The sequence below is a fragment of the Bos taurus genome, chromosome 8, assembly GCF_002263795.3.
Source record: "Bos taurus isolate L1 Dominette 01449 registration number 42190680 breed Hereford chromosome 8, ARS-UCD2.0, whole genome shotgun sequence".
Taxonomy (NCBI): Eukaryota; Metazoa; Chordata; class Mammalia; order Artiodactyla; family Bovidae; genus Bos; species Bos taurus.
Window position 1 is genome coordinate 6,026,825 of NC_037335.1, and position 24,943 is coordinate 6,051,767.

A 24,943-nucleotide genomic window follows, 5' to 3' on the forward strand; every position below is an offset into this window, starting at 1 on the left:
AGGTGGATGAAACTGGAGCCTATTATACAGAGTGAAGTAAGCCAGAAGGAAAAACACCAATACAGTATTCTAACGCATATATATGGAATTTAGAAAGATGGTAACGATAACCCTGTATACGAGACAGCAAAAGAGACAGTGATGTATAGAACAGTCTTATGGACTCTGTGGGAGAGGGAGAGGGAGAGGGTGGGAAGATTTGGGAGAATGGCATTGAAACATGTGAAATGTCATGTATGAAACGAGATGCCAGTCCAGGTTCAATGCACGATGCTGGATGCTTGGGGCTGGTGCACTGGGACGACCCAGAGGGATGGTATGGGGAGGGAGGAGGGAGGAGGGTTCAGGATGGGGAACACATGAGAAATAAAGGAATAAAAAATTAAAAAAAAATAAAATAAAATAAAAAAAAGCTTAAAAACTTATAAAAATGGACAAGAACTGTTGTTCTTCATAGTAATGAATGTATTAGTTTGTTTAATTCTCACAGAAATTTTATGACATAGAAACAAAGGCACAGAGAGGTGAAGTAAGTCACCAAATATCCCGCACCCAGCACTGGGGGAAGCAGTCTTGAACTTAGGGAGTTTGGTCCTGGAGTCCTCATCCATCTTTCTTCTCCAATCATTATTTTTAGCTGAGCTTTCTTATCTGAAAAATGGCAGGATTAGGCTAGAAACATCTCTAAGAATTCCTTTCAACTTTAAAATGCTTTCACATGTTGGGTTTATTGTAAAAATATCTGGGTGTGTGAACTGTTTTAAACTCCTCAGGCAAGGGAGGTTATGGAACAATATTATACACAACTTAAAATGTTATTCTGATGAAAAGTTGCAGTAGGTAATTGTAACCCAATTCTCTTTTCAGTGTGGAAAACTTAACAGTTTAAAAAGGAGCAGACAGATGGAATTTTGCTAACGTGTCCAAGTAGGAAATATGACTTCACATGCATATTATATGCAAGTTTATGAATGCAGTCATAGGGTCTGGATCCAAGATAGGAAACTGTGATGAAAATCAGTGAAGTAAAATATCAAAATAAAACATTGCATGACAACCCCTAATGGGGAGCAATGCTGATGCCTGTAATAAAACTTCGGAGTATTAACATGAGACATAAATGGCTGAAAGATTCTGAATTTCCCTGGTGATATTCATATGTCACAAAATGAATGTTAACTGGCAACAATTCAAGAAGCGATGCATTTAACATGCCACTGTCTAGATGCCCGGGTTGTGATCACTTACAATAAATTGTGACATTTTACTTTGTGTCAAATTAACTAGACCCTTGTTTATAATTTCCTAAGAACTTGTTGAACGCAAAGATTTAGGATTATAATCTCCGCTAAGAATGGAATGTGTGATTTAGGTAACAAGCTCACCTTTGTGTATTTGACATTATCAACATATTTCCAACAAAATGGCTTCAGTTTTCTTTTTTTTTTTTAAGTCTTTCTGGAAGTAGAGAATTTCAGTTCAGTTCAGTTCAGTCACTCAGTCGTGTCTGACTCTTTTCAACCCCATGGACTGCAGCACACCAGGCCTCCCTGTCCATTGCCAACTCCCAGAGTTTACTCAAACTCCTGTCCATCCAGTCAGTGATGCCATCCAGCCATCTTATCCTCTGTTGTCCCCTTCTCCTCCTGCCTTCAACCTTTCACAGCATCAGGGTGTTTTCAAATGAGTCAGTTCTTTGCTTCAGGTGGCCAAAGAATTGGAGTTCCAGCTTCAACATCAATCCTTCCAATGAACACCCAGGACTGATCTCCTTTAGGATGGAATGGTTGGATCTCCTTGCAGTCCAAGGGACTCTCAAGAGTCTTCTCCAACACCACAGTTCAAAAGCATCAATTCTTCGGCACTCAGCTTTCTTCACAGTCCAACTCTCACATCCACACATGACCACTGGAAAAACCATGCCCTTGACTAGATGGACCTTTGTTGGCAAAGTAACGTCTTACTCCACGTTTAAATACATTCTGGGCATTTTGAAATAATATTTTGTATTTAAAATTTTAAAAAGCCCTCAAATTAATGTTTCTAAAAACAGCTTCAAACAAATATAAAGTCTAATTACACAGTTAATTGTTCTGTGTATGTGTGCTCAGTCATGTACAACTCTTTGAGACCCCATGGACTATAGCCCACCAAGCTCCTCTGTTCATGGGATTTCCCAGGCAAGAATACTGGAGTGGGTTGCCATGCTCTCCTCCAGGGATTCTTTCCCACCCAGGGATTGAACCCTAGTCTCCTGCATTGCAGGCACATTCTTTACCAATGTGTCACCTGGTAAGCCCAGTTAATGGTTCAAATAACTTCGATTTTTATGTCAAATTAATTTGGTAGTTGGAAAATGTCAAATACCTTTATTCAATGGAATACGTTTAAATTCTAGCTGATGAGCTTTTTTCTCCACCAAAAAAAAAAAAAAAAGCAAAAACAAAAACTAATCAGAAGAATAGAATTGCCTTTGCTAATTAAGTAATGTATCTTTGAAGAGTGTGATTAAAAAAAAAAAGCATTTCTTTTCTTCAGGGGTTGCTTTGGTATTATGTATAGCTATAGTTTTAATTCTCTGTTTATCTCTACTATCGTCTTAAGAGTATTATCTTCCAGAATCCTTCTGGCACCTCAGAAGTACTTTCCAAAGATTTTTTTTTTTTTGGTTAAAAAGAGGTTTGATTTGCCCACTTCATGTATACTTGCTCTTTCCCATCTGTGTGTGTGTGTTTTGAAATTATGTCTTTAAAATTATGATATGAAAGGGTATTATGATTCTTGATTTCCATAAGTAGCCTAAGCACAAGAATGACTTTTTAATGATACAGTTTAATCTATATATCCATTATAAATTGCTTCTAAGAATATGCTTACTTTATTGACTAACATCTCAGGATAGAGGACATGATTTAGTCAGGAGCAGACTTGGCATATTAAAAAGAGAAATGACCAATGCCAATACTCTGGAGCAGAGAGGTTTATTAAAATAAATAGAAAAGGGACCAGAGTCTTTTATCTTCATTGTATATTACAAAGTGTGATAAAGTATCTCAACTCATAGCATAAACTAAAACTACATTATTTGGTTCCTAATAAATTTGGCTGATGGCTTGTTACAAAAATGAACAGTAAGGACTAAATACAAGTGTATAAATAAGTTGACATGTATTCAAAAAATTCTAATAATGTCCAGGGTGTAGTGGGTTAGAGATGCCAGGCGAGGAGGAGGGCTGTCTGAATAGTTAGGTCTCCTCTGTGGCTTATTCTGAGAACAGACTTGGAGTTGTTGCGAAATATTCTCTTGTGATTCCTCCGCCTATAAATAGCTCGCTTTGGGTCTGATGGCTTCTAATCAGTGAATAATGATTGCCGACTGGGCCACGGTTATCAACAGCAACAACAGTAGCATTTATGGGACTTGAATCCTCATAACAAGCCAGTGAAGTAAGGATTATAATTACCTTCATTTTACCCACAAGCAAACCAACACTCGGAGAGTTTAGGCCACTTGCCAAAGACCATGAAACCAGGCAAATATCACTGATATTTATTGTGCTCCTGCTATGTTCTAGGCACTGTTGCTGGTCTCGAGGACAAAATGCAACAAAAGGCAGCCTGTGTTCTCAGTCCCTGTATAGTCTTGTGCGGGAAACAGAAGAATTCTTAGGCAGCAACGGTGTACAGAGCTAAGCGCGAATATAAGAAGTGTTGCATTGAGGTGCCATGAGATACCGAATACATTCCCAGGGGGCCGGGGGAGACTTCTGCAGGCAGAAAGTAACAGAACAAGGTAAAAGAGCGCTCTTTCTTGTGTTATAGTTGTTGTTGTTAGGTTGCCGAGTTGTCATGTCCAACTCTTTGTGACCCCATGGACTGCAGGACGCCAGGCTTCCCTGTCCCTCACTATCTCCTGGAGTTTGCCCAAGTTCATGTCTGTTGAATCAGTGATGCTATCCAGCCACCTCATCCTTTGCCACCCACTTCTCCTTTTGCCTTCAATCTTTCCCAGCATCAGGGTCTTTTCTACTGGAGGAGGGAATGGCAAACCACTCCAGTACTCTTGCTGCAAGAACTCCTCTTTCTTGAGTACCTTGCTTGTAAAAATACATTGTGTTCATCATAGTCTTCCGGCTCTGTGAGTCTTTAGTTCTATGCAACTGTATTAGAGCTGACCACGGTATAACCTGGGAAACTCCTCTCTCTGCAAATGTACTGCCAGCTCCCACCTTACATTTACTTTCAGGGCTGTGTTTAGATGGGTACTTATCTATTGTGCCAAAGAAAATATATACCTGAGAAAAACACCGAATAGTTTGATAGATATGTGGAATCTGAAGCCAGTTGTTTATAAGATCAAGTTGTTGTTGCTCAGTTGCTAAGTCATGTCTAACTCTGTGATCCCATGGATTGTACTGTGCCAGGCTCCCCTATCTGTTATCTCCCAGAGTTTACTCAAATTCATGTGCATTGAATCGGTGATGCCATCAAACCAACTCATCCTCTGCTGCCCTGTTCTCCTTTTGCCTTCAATCATTCCCAGCATCAGGGTCTTTTCCAACATGTCTGTTCTCTTCACATGGGGTGGTCAAAGTATTGGAGCTTCAGCTTCAGCATCAGTCCTTTCAATGAATATTCAGGGTTGATTTCCTGTAGGATTGACTGGTTTTATCTCCTTGCAGTCCAAGGGACTCTAAAGAGTCTTCTCCAACACCACAGTCTGAAAGCATCAATTCTTCGGCACTCAACCTTTTTTACAGTTCAACTCTCACATCTGTACATGACTACTGGAAAAACCATAGCTTTGACTATCTGGACCTTTGTTGGCAAAGTGATGTCTCTCCTTTTTAATACACTGACAGTTTACCTAATTTTCTAGAAGAGGAAATGGGTACATGCTAAGTATAAAAAGCATACCTAGAGTGAGAAACTGGGTATTTCTATACCAGACTAGAGTTTTTGCCCTACATTACACTGCAACCTCAAAATAAAAGTCATCATCTTCTTTAAAAGTGTTTTTCTGGGCATAGTTTGATTAGCAAAAGCAATAATTACATTTCGGTTCTACAGTTGAAAAGTTTTAACAAATTCATTTTAAAACTTATTTCCAATAGTGAATTTGAGAATACTTTAAAAATTAACATTTTGTGTGGTTTTTAAAGAGCTCATGCCTGCTCAGTTGTGTTTGGTTCTTCTGTGACCCCCATGGACTGTAGCCCACCAGGCTCCTCTATCCATGAGATTTCCCAGGCAAGAATACTGGAGTGGGTTGCCATTTCCTTCTCCAGGATATCTTCCCAACCCAGGGATTGAACTCACATCTCCTGTGTCGCCTGCATTTGTACTCGGATTCTTTACCCCTGAGCCACCTGGGAAGCCCTCTAAGAGGGACATCATCTAATAAAACTTTTGCTTAAGATAAAACCCTTGTTTCAAGATTTCTTGGCAGGGTATTGTTTCCTAAATGCCATACGTTATACACTTAAAATTCAAATATTAGGTTGGCCAAAAAATTTGTTTGGGCTTTTCTTAACATCTTATGGAAAAGCCCAAATGAAATTTTTGACCAACCCAATACTTTGAAAGAACAAGTCAAATAATATTAACACAATTGTTAAGTCTGTCTAGATATATTTATCCTTTTAAAAGTCTAATAAGATAAAATCAGTAAAACAGACATATGTTTTCCTATTTGGTCTGAGTAGGTACATGTGTGTTTTTTCTGGCCGTGCAGATGTAGCTAAACAAACTCTTTCAATTAGTGAAATGAGTTCCTTAATTTATAAAGCAAATTCAATTAGACTGATATTATGTAGAGGATCCATTTGAGTTTGACCTAAATTTTTGGAACCTGAAACAGCAAACCATTATATAGAAAATATCATTAAGTCCCTAGCTCTTGCAGTCACGGTTCCAGCCATTTCTAATTTTATTTGCTGTGGTTACCTGTCTCGGTCTGAGCTCTTATGGAGGAACCAAAATTCACAACAATGCATTATTGCCAACATCTTTGATTCTCTCTTTTATTTCCCCTTTGCAAATGATGATGATGATTAGTGCTTAGTGATTTGGAAGGCTGTTTTTTATGACTCAGCCTCTGAAGGGCTATAATTTCCCATAAAATTGCTGTCCACACTTGGACCACAAAGCAACTCCTCCCTTTATAACCATGAAAATTTTGTTAAAGCTGGATCTTACTTGAGAGTCCTTACTTTAAAAGTTTTAGGGGTTCTTGGTAAGTGAATAGAAAAAGTTATCTGCAAGTGAATTTTTATTTCATTTAGTTCCAAAAAAAAAAAAAATGAGGAGCTCATCAGGGATTTAGAACAATTTCATCACCAGTGCATCAGCAACTTTCTTGTTCATGGTGGGAAACCAGATAAGTGGCAAAACAGGCTCAACATATGGCATTCAAAACTGCTCCTGGTGTTCCTGGGCCAAGACACCTCCCATGGCATCACTGCTGTCCACACCTGTTCCTCCAAAGGCCCTGTGGCTGCTACAGTTGAGCCTCAGGATGGTGGCAGTATTGGATATGCGGAACTCTCAGTCACCAAAGCTTTGCTGTGTTCCAGCTCTCACACTCTGTTCAGAATGCTTCGTTTCCTCTGAAAGCCATGTTTTTCAGTAAATTTGTTAGGAAATAACTGAGAAGATGAAATCTTTCTCAGGAGGCTTCTCAGTCCCTCATGTAAAAGAGAAGACTATTTCTTGGGTTAATAATTTTGACGCAAGGACTTCCCTGGTGGTCCAGTCTACACCTTCCAATGCAGGGGACATGCGTTTGATCTCTGGTCTGGGATTTAAGATCCCACATGCTGAGGGTCAACTATGCCCATGAGCCACAATGAAAGATCCCACATGACTCATCAAACATCTCACATGCCACGACTAAGACCTGAAGCAGACAAATAAATAAATACTTTTTAGAAACTTTAATATTGATGACAAAATAACCAATGACCACTATATTAAAACAGGGGGTTCAGTTCAATTCAGTACAGTCACTCAGTCGTATCCGACTCTTTGCGACCCCATGAATCGCAGCACGTCAGGCCTCCCTGTCCATCACCAACTCCTGGAGTTCACCCAGACTCACATCCATCGAGTCAGTGATGCCATCCAGCCATCTCATCCTCTGTCGTCCCCTTCTCCTCCTGCCCCCAATCCCTCCCAGCATCAGAGTCTTTTCCAAACAGGGGGTTATGTGGCATTTATATTGAATCAATAACTATGAATTCCTATTGGGTCAATTCCATTGACCTTTCTTTTCTTTGTTTATATGACTAAAAATTGGCTTTCACTCTGCCGTGTTTTCATATTTGCAAGTTGTAAGGTTATATAAGCATTCATTCAACCATTTTTTCAACTATATTCACTGATCCTTAATCTGTGCTAGGTACTATTACTCAGTGAGATTCAAACCTCTGTCCTTGTCCAAATGTATTTAATATTGATCTATGTAAAGAATTGGTCTCTTGCCATGAATAGTAAATATAGTTTTAAAAATGCCACCAAGCCCTAGTCCTGACTGAGACTTTTTTCAAGGTTAGCAAGCTGCTTGATCTTTCCCCCTGTATCTTGGAAATGCTTATAGAAGAGGTTGCCTCAGACAAGGCCAGAGGAACTCTTGACCTGGGTTCACCCTTTAGAGGATCCCGTACATTGTAAACACCACTCAGTTCCAAGGAAATGCTTTCCCACTTTTCTTGCCCTGTATCCACAAAACAAAAGCCTCCAGTGTCCCAATGCCATGAAGGCTTATGGATTTTGTCACTGCCAATGTCAGAGACAGACACTGCTTTGGAAGTGTGGGAAAAAATACTGAGGTGGAGCAAAAGAAATGAATGTGCAAATCCTTTCTATCAGATAACATGAATACAACATTGTCTTGAGTCATAAAGTATTTGTTTCCCAGGAGTGCTGAGTGTCTATATTTCTTTCCTTGTTGCTAGGGATTGAACTGTGTTCTTCCAGATTCATATGTTGAAGCCCTACTCTCCAACATGACAGTATTTGGAGATGGGGCTTTCAAGGAGGAAACCAAGGTTAAATAAGGTCATATGAGCGAGCCATGGTCTGACAGGACTAGTGTCTTTATAAGAAGGGATACCGAGTGTTCTCTCCCTCTAGCTGTCCCGTAACCACCAGTTGCATGGGCTCAGAGTAAAGACCAAGGGAGGACTGCGGCAAGAAGACAAGCATTGTATAATCTCACGTATATTGGAGTCTAAAATGTCAAACTCATAGAACCAGATGGGGTTCCCTCATGATTCAGTCAGTAAAGAATCTGCCTGCAATGCAGGAGACCTGGGTTTAATCCCTAGGTCAGGAAGATCCTCTGGAGAAGGAAATGGTAACCCAGTCCAGTATTCTTTCTGGGAAATCCTATGGACAAAGGAGCCTGGTGGGCTACATTCTATGAGGTTGCAAAAGTCGGACATGACTTAGTGACTAAGCCACCGCATAGAACTGGATGAGTTGCCAGGGGCTGGGGGTTGGCAGGGTGAGAAAAACAGCAAGATATTGGTCCAAGTTTGGTTATAAGTTCTGAGGAGCTGATGTACAGCCTGGTGATTATAATTAATAATACCATATTTTTTTTGAAATTTGCTAAGAGACTACATGTCAAGCACGCTCATCAAGTAAGTAAATAAATGAGACTATGTAAGGTGATAGCTGTGTTAATTACCTTGGCTGTGGTAATCATTTCACAGTGTAAACATTATCAATTTGCCTCATTGTACCCTTTAACATATACAATTCTATTTATCTATTACACCCCAATAAAACTAGGGGGAAAAAGAATCAGTGTCATGCTTCATATGTTTCATCTAGACTTACATATATGTACGTATTTTTTAAGCAGCAGAAGTAATTAATATTGCAAAATGATACTCAGACACCATGTTGTGTCTGAGTACATGGTGTACTTGGTGTACACAACAAGTGTGTACAAATGTTGTGTACACTTCACTAATCTATGACCATCTCCAGATCCAGGAATTAGAACATACACATATTAACCAGCTCAGCCTGCCATAACAAAACACAGTGTGGGGGTCTTAAACTGTAGAAATCTACTTCTTACAGTTCTGGAGGCTAGAAGTTCCAGATCAACATCCAGCAGGTTTGGTTTCTGGAGAGGGGTTTTCCTAGCTGAGGATAAATGCTTTCTTACTTTTTCCCCCCCTTTTTTCCCCTAGCTTTATTCAGGTATGACTGATAAATAAAAATTGTATGTATTTAAGCTGTACAATGTGATTTTTAAAAAGCATACAACAGTATGATTTGATACGTATGAAAGAAAGTGAAAGTGTTAGTCATTCAGTTGTGTCTGACTCTTTGCAACCCCATGGATTGTAGCCCTCCTTGCTCCTCTGTCCATGGAATTCTCCAGGCAAAGAATACTGGAGCGGGTTGCCATTTCCTTCCCCAGGGGATCTTCCCAACCAAAGATCGAACCCGGTCTCCTCCTGCATTTGTCGGCGATTCCTTACTCCCTGGGCAACCAGGGAACCCCTGGCCTCTGAGCCTTTGCACGTGCTGTTTCCTCTGTCTGAGCATCTTCCCAATCATTAACCCATCCCCTCCCTGAGTTTGTCCTCACCATCCTTCAGGTGTCAGGTTCAAGGTCACTCACCACAACCACCCCCCACAAAGTAGGTTGGATCACCCTGGTGTCTGTCCCCATAGCATCCTGTCCCTCCCCTGACGCCCACTCTCTTCACGTTCTCATAGCAGAGCGTAGATGCTCAAACCGTGTTTTCAAATAAATACTTTGGGGTTAATATCCGCTTAAAACAAACAATAAGATGATACAGCAATAGAGAATAGGTTATCTCTGCAGATATGTCATTGTCCTACGCACACATACCATATGTTTAGAGTCTGTTGCTAGAAACTTCAAAGGCCTCTGGTGATGCAGAAAAATGTTTTCGTCACCTAATGGACTCATTTGCTAGACTGAAATGAACAGATATTGATAAATGATACTGCTGCTGCTGCTGCTAAGTCGCTTCAGTCGTGTCCGACTCTGTGCGACCCCATAGACGGCAGCCCACCAGGCTCCCCCGTCCCTGGGATTCTCCAGGCAAGAACACTGGAGTGGGTTGCCGTTTCCTTCTCCAATGCATGAAAGTGAAAAGTGAAAGTGAAGTCGCTGAGTCTTGTCGGACTCTTAGCGACCCCATGGACTGCGGCCTACCAGGCTCCTCCATCCATGGGATTTTCCAGGCAAGAGTGCTGGAGTGGGGTGCCATTGCCTTCTCTGTAAATCATACTATAACAATCCAAATCAGTTATCATTTTATAAATTGAGGTTCTGCCTGTATGATGCAATATGGAAATACAATGTAGGGATACAGTTACTCTCCAGAAGGGAAGGGGGGGTCTTTTTTTTTTTTTTCCACAAATAAGATTTTCTGGCTTTCAGATCATTTACTAACATTCTGTGAGTTGCGGAAAACAACATAGGTGACACATTTCCTTGGAAAAAAATGGAAGAGGTGACAAGCTTTATCAGAACGAAAGAATGTGCTCAAGGATTTTCAGTCCGGAAATGTCGACTTTCTCCCGTTGCTTCCTATTAATAGAATGAAAAGGCAAACTTCAGGGCATTTCCCCCTATTGTGTATTGAATGAATCTGTGAAGAGCCATGAAGTGCTAACCAAAAGGACAACCCAAAATAAATTTAATAAGAAGCGCAGACTCTACAAGGAAAGCCCTTTGTAATGTTTTCCAAGGCATGGCCCCTTTTGAACGTTACATTCAGGAAAATATTATACGGAGGAAACGTCACTTTATGAGGTTTTAGATGAAGCCTTTTCTATTTTAATGAATGTCACATAGAAGGAAATGTTCAATATAACAGAGTTTCACCGAACTGTATTGTTGGAATAAGCTGCAGTTACTCTGGATTTTCAGCTTTAATCTTGTGAGAAATGCATTTCTAAACATCTCTGGCCAGGCCTTCAAAGTTTATTCCCTTCCCAGTGTGGATTTTAACTCCCAAGGTCCAGCCACACTCACATTTGTGGTATTCTTCAGGTTAATGAAAGGCAAACAAATTGACAAAACACTGTATCAAATGAGTGGTAAGGACATTTCCATTCAATTATTCTCAAGCCCTGCAAAACAGGGTGTGTGTGACTTTGCTCCGTGTTAAATTACCTCAGCATTTAGAAACCACCTGGATGGGCTCAAGAAGTAATGTGAGGCTGAGAAAAATATGAATTAATGAAGAACACATTTTGGTGATAGTCCTATAAATAAATTGTGTCTGTAGTTGCCACCCAGAGATTGAATAAGGCTAAGGCAAGCAGACACAGATTGCTGAAGTCTTTTTATGTAAAGTGCGGTTAGTTCCTGCTTCCTTTGCTATGCTAATGAGTGCCAGGGAAAGTGTAAGCTGTATTTTAACTTTTGTTTACATCGGTGGACACACGCTGAGAAAGTTCCCATGGAATTCCGCTTACCACATGTACTTAAAAGGTCCAAGCTCATGGAATTAATCACATTTTAAAAAATGATTTGGCTTCCCACATTCAAGATAATAGTCCTTTGTTATTTTTAACAACTTTGGCGTATAAGATATGGAATAACTGCTCAAGTATAACAGCATAGCCTTCGTTACAATAAATCGTTAAATTTAATAGGTCTGAATGGTGACAGAGGGCTGATTCTCTTAGACGGTCAGACATTTAATCTCCCTGGAAGCATGGAGGAAAAATCCACAAGCAAAGTTCTTTGGATTTTCTACAGAGGTGGGTTTTCTCAAAACCAAAGCATCTTTCTCAGTCAAGAAGGCATGCTTGATTAGTTGTGTCCAACTCTTTGTGACCCTATGGACTATAGTCTGCCAGGCTCCTCTGTCCATGGGATTTTCCAGGCAAGAATAATGGAGTGGGTTGCCATTTCCTCCTGCCATGGATCTTCTTGACCCAGAGATCAAACCCACATCTCCTGTGCCTCCTGCATTGCAGGCTGATTCTTCACTACTGAGCCATTGGAGAAAGCCCTGAAGGTGACAAAGTAGAAAGGAAATATGAAATCTTTGAGGGTGGAGAAGTCACCCTATGTTCTAGGAACAGCAGGAGAAGACATGTCACTTTCTCTGTCATCAACACACTTCTGCATTGTATCTCATCCAAGTTCCTTATAATAAGCCATGAAGATGAGTCCAGTGGGGCCACCCCAAGCCTGAGAGCTGAGGGGACTGTTGGAGGCCAACACACCACATATCTAGATATTTAAGTTTGAGAGCAAGCAAACAAGTTGTTACATAAAATATGTAATCTGTTCTATTCTCCTACTTATATATCTTTTTTTTTTAAATTAATGGGTTATATGTTGACTTTAAAAAATGCACAACATGGGAATTTTGAGTTAAGTTTTATTTGGGGCAAATGAGGACTTCAGCCTAGGAGACAGCACCTCAGATAGCTCTGAGAAACTGTTCCAAAGAGGTAAGGGAGAGGTCAGTATATATATGATTTTGGTGAAGGAGGAATACATGCAATCAAGCACATGTTTTTCTATAAAGTTTCTACTAGTTTCATGAAGCTTTTGCTAATCACAAGGAATAGTCATCACCATGAAGGATTTTAGTGCTTTTCTCGATATGGGGAGTTACAAGAATTGGGCTCATAAAATTGGCTTCTGAAAATATCTATCTGAATACCTGTCCTGCCAATTTTCCCCTGAGCACAAGGTGCTTCATTTCTGCTCTCCACCCTGAACTCCTTTCAGTAGGTGTTGAAGTTCAGCAGTTGCAACAGCACATTGTTTAATCCTTGTAGAGGTAGATGACAAGTACCCATGGCAAGTGCCAACTTGTAGTTGACATATAGGTGACTTACAATGTTGTGTTAATTTCAAGTGTACAGTATATGTGAAATCTAAAAACATGGCACAAATGAGCATATTTACAACACAGAAATAGAGTCACAGATGTAGAAAACCAATATATCTTCTTAACAGTAAAAATGAAAAATGCATGTGAAACCGTGGTTTGTAATATGACTGAAAATGAGTAAAATGTCAAAGAAAACTGAATTGAACTTTTACTGTCCAGATCTGGGTGTTCAGTTGGTGAGCCAGCACTTTTTAGGTGAGTAATAAAACACAAGTATATAATCATTTATTTTTTAAATTACACATTTGTCTCATAAGATTTCTGCAAATTCACTTGTTATACTGTTATGGTCATTGTTTTCATGTGGATGGCATCTGTTGGCAGCCAAATCAGCTGATGTTTCTTGAGTCCTTGTGGTTATTAAATAGTTTTTTATTCATTAATATTTGTTCTATGACAGTAGCAACTAGAATTTTTCATCAAAATGTAATGCAATACTTAGATTCAGAAGTGAATATGAAAATTAATAAATCATGTTCAAACATTATAATAAGGATATTGATAATAATTATTATCACAAAAGCATGTCAAAGTAGTGTAGTTATAAATGTCCATCCCTCCTATAGGATTTTCAAAGTATCTTAAAGCAATATCAAGAGTCATAGCATATCTCTTAGACTGTTCTCTTTAGAATCTTCAATGCTTGGGATATTATCCAAAAAAGTGAAAATGTCAGCATGTGACTTAGTTTGTTCCAGTCTCTGTTCAACTGAGATCATAACTTGCTTCCTAATGGCTAGAAAATAATTTTTATAAAAAGTTGTTTTGGAAGCATTTGGGTATACATCTTTTTCTTCATAGTCAGGAAATATTTTAATTTCTTGTTGGAATTTCCTGCTATTTTAAAGAAATGTCACATTTGTTGCATATTTAACATCAGTTGCTCACAATTTGGAAAAATAATTTTCTCCAATTTTTAAAAACATTTCAAAGTTCTTTTTAAAATGATGCAACAAACATCTCATTTGCATTGTTGGTCATTATATTTTGCTAATATTATTAACACAAAATAAAATTTGTAATAAATTTTCCACTGAAAGTTCCAATTTGACTTTTATTTGAGGAGCTTTTCAACATAATTTTTTGAAATCCAGTTAAACTGAGTAACATTTGCTTTTTTATGGGTATTCTTCTCTGACTTTCTTGTGCAATGATCTAATTTGAATCCTCCATCCAAAAGAGAAATCATATTTTTCATTTTTTATTCATATGACAGGCTTAGCCATTCTGTTAACAAATTTGGAAACCATTTCTGCGAAATTCAAAAATTTTCCATGTTTTCATGGTTTGTAGAAATGTTAAGGAGCAGTTAATACAAAGGGTACAAACTTCCAGTTATAAAATGAATAAAGTCTGAGGATCCAAAGTACAACATGGGACTATAATTGATAACACTATGTTGCATAGCTGAAATTTGTTAACAGAGAATTTAGATGTTTTAAAATATGTATATGTGTAAATATGTGAGTTGATGGATGTGTTAATTAACTAGATGGGAGGAATTCCTTCACAATATATACATATATCAAATTATCATGAGGTAGACTTTAAATATGACACCACCCTTATGGCAGAAAGTGAAGAGGAACTAAAAAGCCTCTTGATGAAAGTGAAAGAGAAGAGTGAAAAAGTTGGCTTAAACCTCAACATTCAGAAAACGAAGATCATGGCATCTGGTCCCATCACTTCATGGGAAATACATGGGGAAACAGTGGAAACAGTATCAGACTTTATTTTTTGCGGATCCAAAATCACTGCAGATGGTGACTGCAGCCATGAAATTAAAAGACGCTTGCTCCTTGGAAGGAAAGTTATGACCAACCAAGATACCATATTCAAAAACAGAGACATTACTTTGCCAACAAAGGTCCGTCTAGTCAAGGCTATGGTTTTTCCAGTGGTCATGTATGGATGTGACAGTTGGACTGTGAAGAAAGCTGAGTGCTGAAGTATTGATGCTTTTGAACTGTGGTGTTGGAGAAGACTCTTGAGAATCTCTTAGACTGCAAGAAGATCCAACCAGTCCATCCTAAAGGAGATCAGTCCTAGGTGTTCATTGGAAAGACTGATGTTGAAGCTGAAATTCCAATACTTTGGCTACCTCATGAGAAGAGTTGACTCATTGGAAAAGACTCTGATGCTGGGAGGGACTGTGGGCAGGAGGAGAAGGGGACGATGGAGGATGAGATGGCTGGATGGCATCACTGACTCGATGGACATGAGTTTGGGTAAACTCTGGGAGTTGGTGATGGACAGGGAGGCCTGGCATGCTGCAGTTCATGGGGTTACAAAGAGTAGGACATGAATGAGTGACTGAACTGAACTGAACTTGGACTCTAAATATCTCACAATTTTATTTGTTCCCTACACCTCCACAAAGCTGAAAGAAGAGTTGCAGTAAGCATCATTGTGCTTATATTACACCCATGATAGCATCTTCTTATATGCTTTTAAGAACATTATAATAATGCTGTGTATTCCATTCTGTATTTGCTTATTTGTTGAAAAATATCTGCTATTTGTCATTTATTCTGACTGTTTTTCCAGTGTAGTATTTGCGAAGTTTATATGCATATAACATTTCATGTTCTTTTTGGAAATAGTTTATGAATTTATTTTTGACTGCACTAGGTCTCCACTGTTGCACAGTCCTGTCTCTAGTTGCAGAGAGTGGGGGCTAGTCTCCAGTTGTAGTGTGCAGCCTTCTCATTGCAGCTGCTTCTCTTGTGGAGCACAGCCTCCACACAGGCTTCAGTAGCTGCGGCTCCCGGGCTCTGGAGCACAGGCTCAATAGTTGTGGTTCACAGGCTTAGTTGCTCCATGGCATGTGGGATCTTCCCAGACCAGGGATCGAACCTGTGTCTTCTGCTTGATAGGTGGATTCTTTACCACTGGACCACCAGGGAAGTCCTGACATTCGTGTTCTTTTAATCAAGAATGTACATCCAGTCATGAGTATCTTCATTGGCCAAAACCAATTATGAACATTGGTTAAGAAACACAGGACAGTAATAACAAGATACTTTGAATTTAGAATGTAACAGCTTTTTTCCCAGTGTGAAAGAATTTGGGTTCAAAGTGAAATATATGGAGCACAGAGGATTTATGGAGCAGTGAAGCTACTCTGTATGATACAGTACTGATGATACATGTCATTATACATTCGTCCAAACCTACAGAACGTATAATACCAAGCATGAACCCTGACGTCAACTCTGAACTTGTAGCCATAATGATGTGTCAGTGTACATTTATCCATTATAACAAGCGTAGCACTAAGGGGAGCATTGATGGTGGGGGAGGCTGTGTATATTCGCTATGGGAAATCTCTGTACTTCTATTTTGCTGTGAACCTAGAACTGCTCTTAAAAAAAAAACCAGCCTATAAAAAAATGAAATATAAATTTTCTTTCACATTTATCCAATGGAAAACTGTAATCACTGATTTGAATCAGATTGTGCTTTGCTAGAAATGTTCTCATTTGTGTCAGGCTATGACAGTCATTTTCCAGAATCATCATCCAATAAACAGAGTTGAGTTCCAGAGGTTTTGACTTTTCTTACCCAATATGTAGATTTTATGAATGTAGTTTTCTTCAACCCCTAACAAGCATGCCAGAGTTAGATTTGCTGCTTCTGAATCATGAATTTGATAGGAATAATTTTCTCTTTCATTTTCATTGTTTGGATCAGTGGTTACAGCTTTGTTTGTTGAGAATCTGACACAGCAGCCATTGTAGTTGACCAATTCCAGTTGTGGACTTGATGAGAAAAATTTCCTTGTGTATTGTCATTACATCCTATTTAAATCAAGAATTTCCTGCTTGCAGTTTTATGTGGGCCATACTGTACATAAGTCTGCTCACTTTCCTGGCTTCCAGTTATTTAAATTTGAAGCACTAATTTGAAAAATTTCTCTCTCTTATTGCTTTTTAGCTTTTATCCTATTTTAAGATCTACCTTTGTATTATATATTTTTTCTTTAATTTTTTATTTATTTGTTTATTTTGGGCTGTGCTTGGTCTTTGCTGCAGTGCGGGCTACTCTCCAGCTGTGGTGTGCACGCTTCTCATTGCAGCAGCTTCTCTTGTGGAGCAGAGTCTAGTCATGCGGGCTTCAGTCATCGCACCAAGTGGGCTCCATGGTTGTGGTGCACAGACTTAGCCGCTCAGAGTCATGTGGAATCTTCCTGAACCTGGGATCGAACTGGTGTCTCCTGCATTGGCAAGCATATTCTTTTCCACTGAGTCACCGAGGAAGCCCCTGTATTTTATCTGTTTATCATAATTCAAATTGTACACATTCTTAGTGATCTAAAGTAAGCATCAGCATGCTTTAAGAGGCCAGATAGTAATTCTTTTTGACTTTGTGGTCACACAGTATCTGTAGCAAATTATTCAAATTTGATGTTGTAGCATGAAAAGAGCCGTAAACAATACACATAAAAATAGAAGCATGGAGGTAGCACAGCAAAACTTTATATAAAACAAAGACAGATCAGATTGGTCTCACAGGTGGCAGCTTCAATGGCAGTGCTGTGGTGTCCACAGCGGGGCAGTCATTTAGGGCAGTGGCACTGGAGATGGTGTGACAGAAAAGGCTGGTAAGGGTTGCAGGAGGTGGCTGCGGCTCCTGGCCCAGCAAGGAGAGGCCCTGTGATCTCACCCATGTGACCTCCATGCCTTCCTCTCAGGGAAGGAGCTTCTGCTGCAGGACAGAAGAGGGAACTGATAACAATAGCTAACAGACAATGTCTGCGGAGGGTTTTCACAAGCCATGCTTCAACAGGCATTAATACTCACTCCTTGCACCAAGTCGTGGAATAACAGTACTGTTACTATCACCCAGGGTTTCTCAAGTGGCTCAGTGGTAAAGAATCCATCCGCATGCAATGTTCAGTTCAGTTCAGTTCAGTCGCTCAGTCGTGTCCAACTCTGCGACCCCATGGACTGCAGCATACAAGGCTTCCCTGTCCATCAGCAACTCCTGGAGTTTGCTCAAACTCATGTGCATTGAGTCAGTGATGCCATCCAACCTTATCCTCTGTCGTCCCCTTCTCCTTCTGCCCTCAATCTTTTCCAACATCAGGATGTTTTCCAAGGAGTCAGTCATTCGCATCAGGTGGCCAAAGTATTGGAGCTTCAGCTTCAGCATCAGTCCCTCCAATGAATATTCAGGACTTATTTCCTTTAGGATTAACTGGTTTGATTTCCTTGCTGTCCAAGGGACTCTAAAGAGTCTTCTCCAACACCACAGTTCAAAAGCACCAATTCTTTGCTGTTCAGTTTTCTTTATATTCTGCCTCTCACATCCATATATGACTACTGGAATAACCATAGCTTTAACTAAATGGACCTTTGTTGGCAAAGTGATGTCTCTGCTTTCTAATATGCTGTCTAGGTTTGTCATAGCTTTCCTTCCAAGGAGTACGTGTCTTTTAATTTCAAGGCTGCAGTCACCATCTGCAGTGATTTTGGAGCCCAAGAAAATAAAGTCTGTCACTGTTTCTGTTGCAATGTAGGAGACACTGATTGGATCCCTGGATCAGGAAGATCCCCTGGAGGAGGAAATGGCAACCCATTCCAGTATTGTCTTGGAAATCCCATGGACAGAGAAGCCTGGTGTGCTACAGTCCTTGGGACTGTAAAAAAGTAGGACACGACTTAGCAATTAAACATTATCATCAAATCTCAAAAAATGGAAACCAAAGCAGAAAGATGTAAGTAACTCATTCAAAGTCGCAAAGTGAATAGACCGCAGAGCTGGGATTTGAACACCTAAGCACCCAGTGTCTTTAAGCAAAAAGTCACTTTGGGAATAGCATCCTTTGTATAGTTGGCTAAAGGGATGAGGGTAAGAAAAATAACCCCAAATCACATTTTGATTGGACTATTATGTCTGGTCATTGAGCATACATTTATGGTATAAAGCTAAGAATTTTATTGTTTCGAGAAAGATGAATGGGAAGGAGCTTCCTTTGTAAAAGCCCATGCTTCTCCTTTTATCTCAGAATGCATTCCAAGTAGTTTTGGATTTAGGGTTGACTTTGCCAATGGGGTTCATGTGCAAGGTCTGATTTGATGGTCTTCTTGCTCCCACAGGTTTCTACCACTACCTGACTGTGCCTGAAATTCCACTATTAGATACTCATTCCTTTGTATGTTGAAGACTTTTAATTTTGTATAGGCAGAAGGCATGTGTGCTCAGTTGCGTCTGACTCTTTGCAACACCATGAACTGTGTAGCCCGCCAGACTCCTCTGTCTGTGGAATTTTCCAGTCAAGAATACTGGAGTGGGTTGCCATGCCCTTCTCCAGGTATCAAACCCAAGTTTCCTGTGTTTCTTGCGTTGCCAGTGGATTCTTTACCCCTGAGCTATCAGGGAAGATTTTGCAGGATGCTCTTCCCCGGTGGCTCAGATAGTAAAGAATCCACCTACAATGCAGGAGACCTGGATTCAATTCCTGGGTTGGGAAGATCCCCTGGCAACCCACTCTGGTATTCTTGCCTGGTGAATCCCCAGGGACAGAGGAGCTTTGGGGGCTATAGTCCATGGGGTCGCAGAGTTGCACACTCTTAAAGTATGCAGGTCCCTTTTGAAAGATACGCTTAAATCCCCTGCTGCTGCTGCTGCTGCTGCTAAGTTGCTTCAGTGTGTCTGACTCTGTGCGACCGCATAAACGGCAGCCCACCAGGCTCCGCCATCCCTGGGATTCTCCAGGCAAGAACACTGGAGGGGGTTGCCATTTCCTTCTCCAATGCATCAAAGGGAAAAGTAGAAGTGAAGTAGCTCAGTCATGTCCGACTCTTAGTGACCCCATGGACTGCAGCCTACAGGATGGCAAATACCTGTATCCTGAAATTGTTTGGAGAGTAGGGAAGGTTCAGGAGAGCAGGAAACAGAAGAGAAGACAAATACAGAAAATGGTTTCCATGAGAGGCTGTCAGTGAAAAATTACAAGTCCTTGAATTTATATGTAGTTGCCTGATGACACGGTTCTTATAGAATTGTGATCAGTAATCCAGTACTTTGGCCACCTCGTGCGAAGAATTGACTCATTGGAAAAGACTCTGATGCTGGGAGGGATTGGGGGCAGGAGGAGAAGGGGATGACAGAGGATGAGATGGCTGGATGGCATCACTGACTCGATGGATGTGAGTCTCAGTGAACTCCGGGAGTTGGTGATGGACAGGGAGGCCTGGTGTGCTGCGATTCATGGGGTCGCAAAGAGTCGGACACGACTGAGCAACTGAACTGAATGCAGATGAGCTTTAGTGGATGGGTTCTTTTATTCTAAATGATTTATTGTTTAGAATGTTGACTGGCTATGTCAAGATAAGTTAATCATTTAAACACATGCCTTGTGGCCCTTGTTCAGTGGACACGCAGATGGCTGAACATCTGGGGAGGGACAAGAAGTGCAGAGATGATGATCATTCTCCGTTCGCCTTGTAAGGTGCCAAACCTGGCTGAGGCCTTTGATGTGAAGACTGTGGTTTGGGGGCTTTGCAGACTCCTGGGGGTTCTGCCCTTGAGGGCTGAGGAGATTAGTGCTTCCATCTGGGGCATAACTAACAGAAAAGCTCTGGACTGGGGTTTTTCAGTCTTTAGTGTGCATCCGAGTCACCTGAAAATCTTGTTGGAACACAACTTCTGGGTTCCATCCCAGTGTCTAATCCAGTAGGTTTGGGGTATATCTCAAGAGTCTACATTTCTTTCTTCTTCTTTTTTTTTTTGGCTTTGACATGTGGTTTGCAGGAACTTAGTTCCCTGACCAGGGACTGAAACTGTGCCCTTGGCAGTTAGAGTCCTAACCATTGGACTGACAGGGAATTCCTGTCATGCCTTTCTAAGATATGCCCAGGTGATGCTAACATTGCTGGTGGGGAACCATGTTTGGAGTACTATTATTAAGGAACATTAATTTTCTAACAGGATTTGATTAAATAAAACTTAAATTTATAAATATATTTATTTATAAATTCCCATTTTCCTTAAATAAATTTCTAGAATCCATCTTTTTTAATGTGTATCCTTCTGTCTTTAGGAATAGCGTTCAAAAATTCCTTGCCACTCACAGATTTAAGATGTGCAGTTTTGAAAATATGAGGGCAGCCCAAATAAAATAATTCTTAATTTTGCAGAAACATGAAATTCAATTTCATGTTCAATAGCCTCTGTGTGTCAAAGAAGGCAATGGCACCCCACTCCAGTACTCTTACCTGAAAAATCCCATGGATGGAGGAGCCTGGAAGGCTGCAGTCCATGGGGTCGCTGAGGGTCGGACACGACTGAGCGACTTCACTTTCACTTTTCACTTTCCTGCATTGGAGAAGGAAATGGCAACCCGCTCCAGTGTTCTTGCCTGGAGAATCCCAGGGACAGGGGAGCCTGGTGGGCTGCCATCTATGGGGTTGCACAGAGTCGGACACGACTGAAGCGGCTTAGCAGCAGCAGCCTCTGTGTGTACGAGCTGACAGTTAGGAGCTGGTGAGTGAGTATGTACTCAGAGGCTAGTGTCAGACCGTCTTTGTGTACTACTCAGGCTGTTGTGGGCTTCCCTGGTGGCTCAGTGGTAAAGAATCTGCCTGCGAATGCAGGAGACGCAGGAGACTTGGGTTTGATCCTTAGGTTGGGAAGATCCCCTGGAGGAGGAAATGGCAACCAACTCTGGTATTCTCACCTGGAGAATTCCATGGGCAGAGGAGCCTGGCAGCTACAGTCCACGGGGTCACAAGAGTTGGACACGACTTAGCGATGAAACCAGCACCACCACCACAGGCTGTGGTACTCTTTGATCAAATAATTACATATTGTCATGTGGGAATCACAAACTAAAATGCCTGAAGGATCCAGGGAATCAGCTGCACATCAGTGGAGAGAGCCAGATGGGGAATGTGGTAACCTGAAGGACTCATGTCCATCCAAGGCCAGAGGCGTCCAGAGCTTCAGCTGACTGATGCCAGGAAGGAAGGTGGGGCTGCTTTGAATCTGATTTTTTATGTGAAATCTCTCCCTGCCTTTTAATGTCAGCCTCCTGAAGTCACAACAAAACACCTTTGTTAAGCTGATTCTAAATTTACTTTCCTCATCCCAAAATACCCCACTATTGAGCAATAGTAAAGAGTTTAGAAGCCTAGCTTTTATGAATGTCAAGTGCTCACAGTTCAGTATTTTAAGAGTTTCGTTTACATGTGCGCCTGCCCTTTTCAGCAGTTTTATTTTAATGAAGGGAAACAAATGTACTATGGACGTTCATTCTTGGGGCGGGAGACTCCTCAGAGGAAAACTCAAACCAACTTGAGAAAGTCTAAATTCCATGCCACGAGTATATAGCCTGGTGCCAAACAGAGATGGTATTCTCCGTGCTGTGCCTTATCATTATTCACATTCTTTCACTAGCTTGAAAATCATTTTGGGAAACAAATCCCCAGCTGTTGAAAACAGATATAATTTCCCTAAAGTGAAACAATTTGCCATTAAAATGTTTTTATCCAAAGGCCAGAGTTACCGTATGACAGTTGGGGTGTTTATGGTCCACTCCCAATTATCTAGGACCATGCTGTTGGACATTCATATGAATTCTCCTTTCCTTTGCTTACCCTTTGACTATTTTATTGCTCATGCCCCCTCCAATTGCAAGCCTGGCCGACGGAATGGTAGGATGTGGTTTTACTAGCAGTTCTTTTAAGAGGCAGGTCGAGGGGCTCTTGGAATTGGAGCCTTAATTTGAAGTTAGGGTTTTGGCATTTTTCATTTGTACAGCTTCCTGCCAGCCCTGCTTTCATGGAAGGAGCTGAGGCTAACTAGGTTTTGTGTTTTTTCTCCTTCCAAAACACCCAAGATTTTTGGTGCTTTGCCTTGAGAGGGGAAAATGTCAATCTTTTTTTAGGAAAAGCAAGAAGGATAAACATTGGCTACCAGTGAGAGGTAAGGCAAGGACTAGCACGTGGAGGAACCAGTGGCATCCTTGATAAATAACCTCATGTCTCTGGACCTAGGAAATGAAAGGGATAGACGGGCAAAACCAGTGATTTTCCCATTATGCTCTGGGAAGCTGTAAGTTTTCTACCAGTACTGCAGGTTTTCTACCAAGTGGTTTTCTACCACATCTTCTAATTGGACTGCAGGTCTTGAGATAAATGGTTTATAAGGATTGTGTCATCCTTAGAGGCCAGGTGGTGGTGGTGGTGGTTTAGTCACTAAATCGTGTCCAACTCTTGCAACTCCATAGACTATAGCCCACCAAGTCCATGGGATTTCCCAGGCAAGAATACTGGAGTAGGTTGCCATTTCCTTCTCCAGGGGAATCTTCCCAACCCAGGGACTGAACCCTATGTCTCCTGCACTGCAAGTGGGTTCTTAACTGCAGAGCCACCAGGGAAGCTCTAGAGGCCAAGGTTTTATCTTAAATATTCAAATGGATTCTATAGTCATAAAGCATTCATTCTGTCTCTGCTTCAAGACACTTCTAATAAAAAAGTAAACATGCCTACAATCTTCCAGCAAAACAGATGCACCTAGAAAGATGCTTACATGTTGCGTGACTCATCCCTGGTGCTCTAGCGTGTCTTAGACAGAGATACGGGAGCAATCCCAAGAAAACCGTAGTCCAGTCCAGGTTACATGTGGCAATAGTGTTGGGAGGTAAGTGGTGAAATATGATACCAAACACATGAAAGACCACGTTTGTCAGGAAGAGAATTGCTAAACCATGAGACTAATTTTAGGGATGACATCAAAACCAGGATTTTTCTTAGCTTCTGAAGATAAAAGAGAGGTACTCTTTTCATGTAACCTTTTATTTTCTCTCCTCTCCATGAAACATCTTTGCTGCAAGCTGTCAGCCAATCTTCTATGATAATGAAACTTACTTTATTTACTATTGCAGTAATATAAAAAAGCAAGGCCTTAAGAGAATTTCTAATATGGAACTGAAATGAGACAATATCAGTGAAAAAAATTCAAAGTATTCCTGATATCAGAACACCCAGATATCAACATTCACTTGCCTTGAAAATTGCAGTGAAGGAAAATATAAGTGAGCTTTAAAAATAATTAAGAGCTTTCTCTGACTTGACTGCCTTCTTAGAACCAGGTTATTTTCTAGCCAAGGGTAATCAGAGTTGCTGCTAAAAATAATGTGAAGAGTCCACATTCCAGAGAGTTTGCCTAAGACGGTGAGGAAGTTCTGTGGCTTGTGAGACTTGTGGCAGAAGTAAACCAAAGAAAGTAGGGTTTATGGAATAAATAGAAACCAGCCAGCAGTTACGTGTGGATGAGAAAGAGAAACAGCTTGTTAGGAAGCCTGGCGGAGACTCTGGTTCCCAAGGTGCAGAAAAAAAAAACAATGGAAACCCATTGCCTTTAGAAGGCTCTGAACTACCCAGAAATAGTGATTACTTAAGTGTCCCATCGTTCTGTAGTAAGTAGATGGCTTTCTGCAAAAACCAACCAAGTGTATTGCATAAGACTGTTATGCGAAGATAGAAGAGAAAAATGCCTTCCCAGGGAGCCTGACAGCCCGGAGGGCTGGAGCCTGTCAAGCATGGGGTAAGTTGTGATGGGTGAAGACCCAGGTTTGCTGACAGCTCGGGGGGACGAAACCCTTCTCATCCACATTTTCTTGAAGAAGAAGAATATGAAAGAATCAAAGTATAGAGTGACTGTGATGACCTAGAAGGGTTGGATGGGGTTTGGGGTGGGAGGGAGGCTCAAGAGAGAGGGGATATGTATATACATATAGCTGATTCAGATTGCTGTACAGCAGACGCTAACATAACTATATTCCAATAATAAAATGAAAATAAAATAAAAAGTTAAAAAAAAAATATGGTGCTAAGCCTCTCTATTTCAAAATAAACTGTTGAGTCTTCAAAAGGCTAAAGATTTTTTTTTTTCCCTCTGAGTTGAAATAGACATTCATGTCACAGCCAGCACACAATTCTCCTTATGGCTTCTTACGCTATATTTTGGTTAAGTACCAGCTCCAGTGATACTACTGATGAGGGATTTTTTGTTTGTTT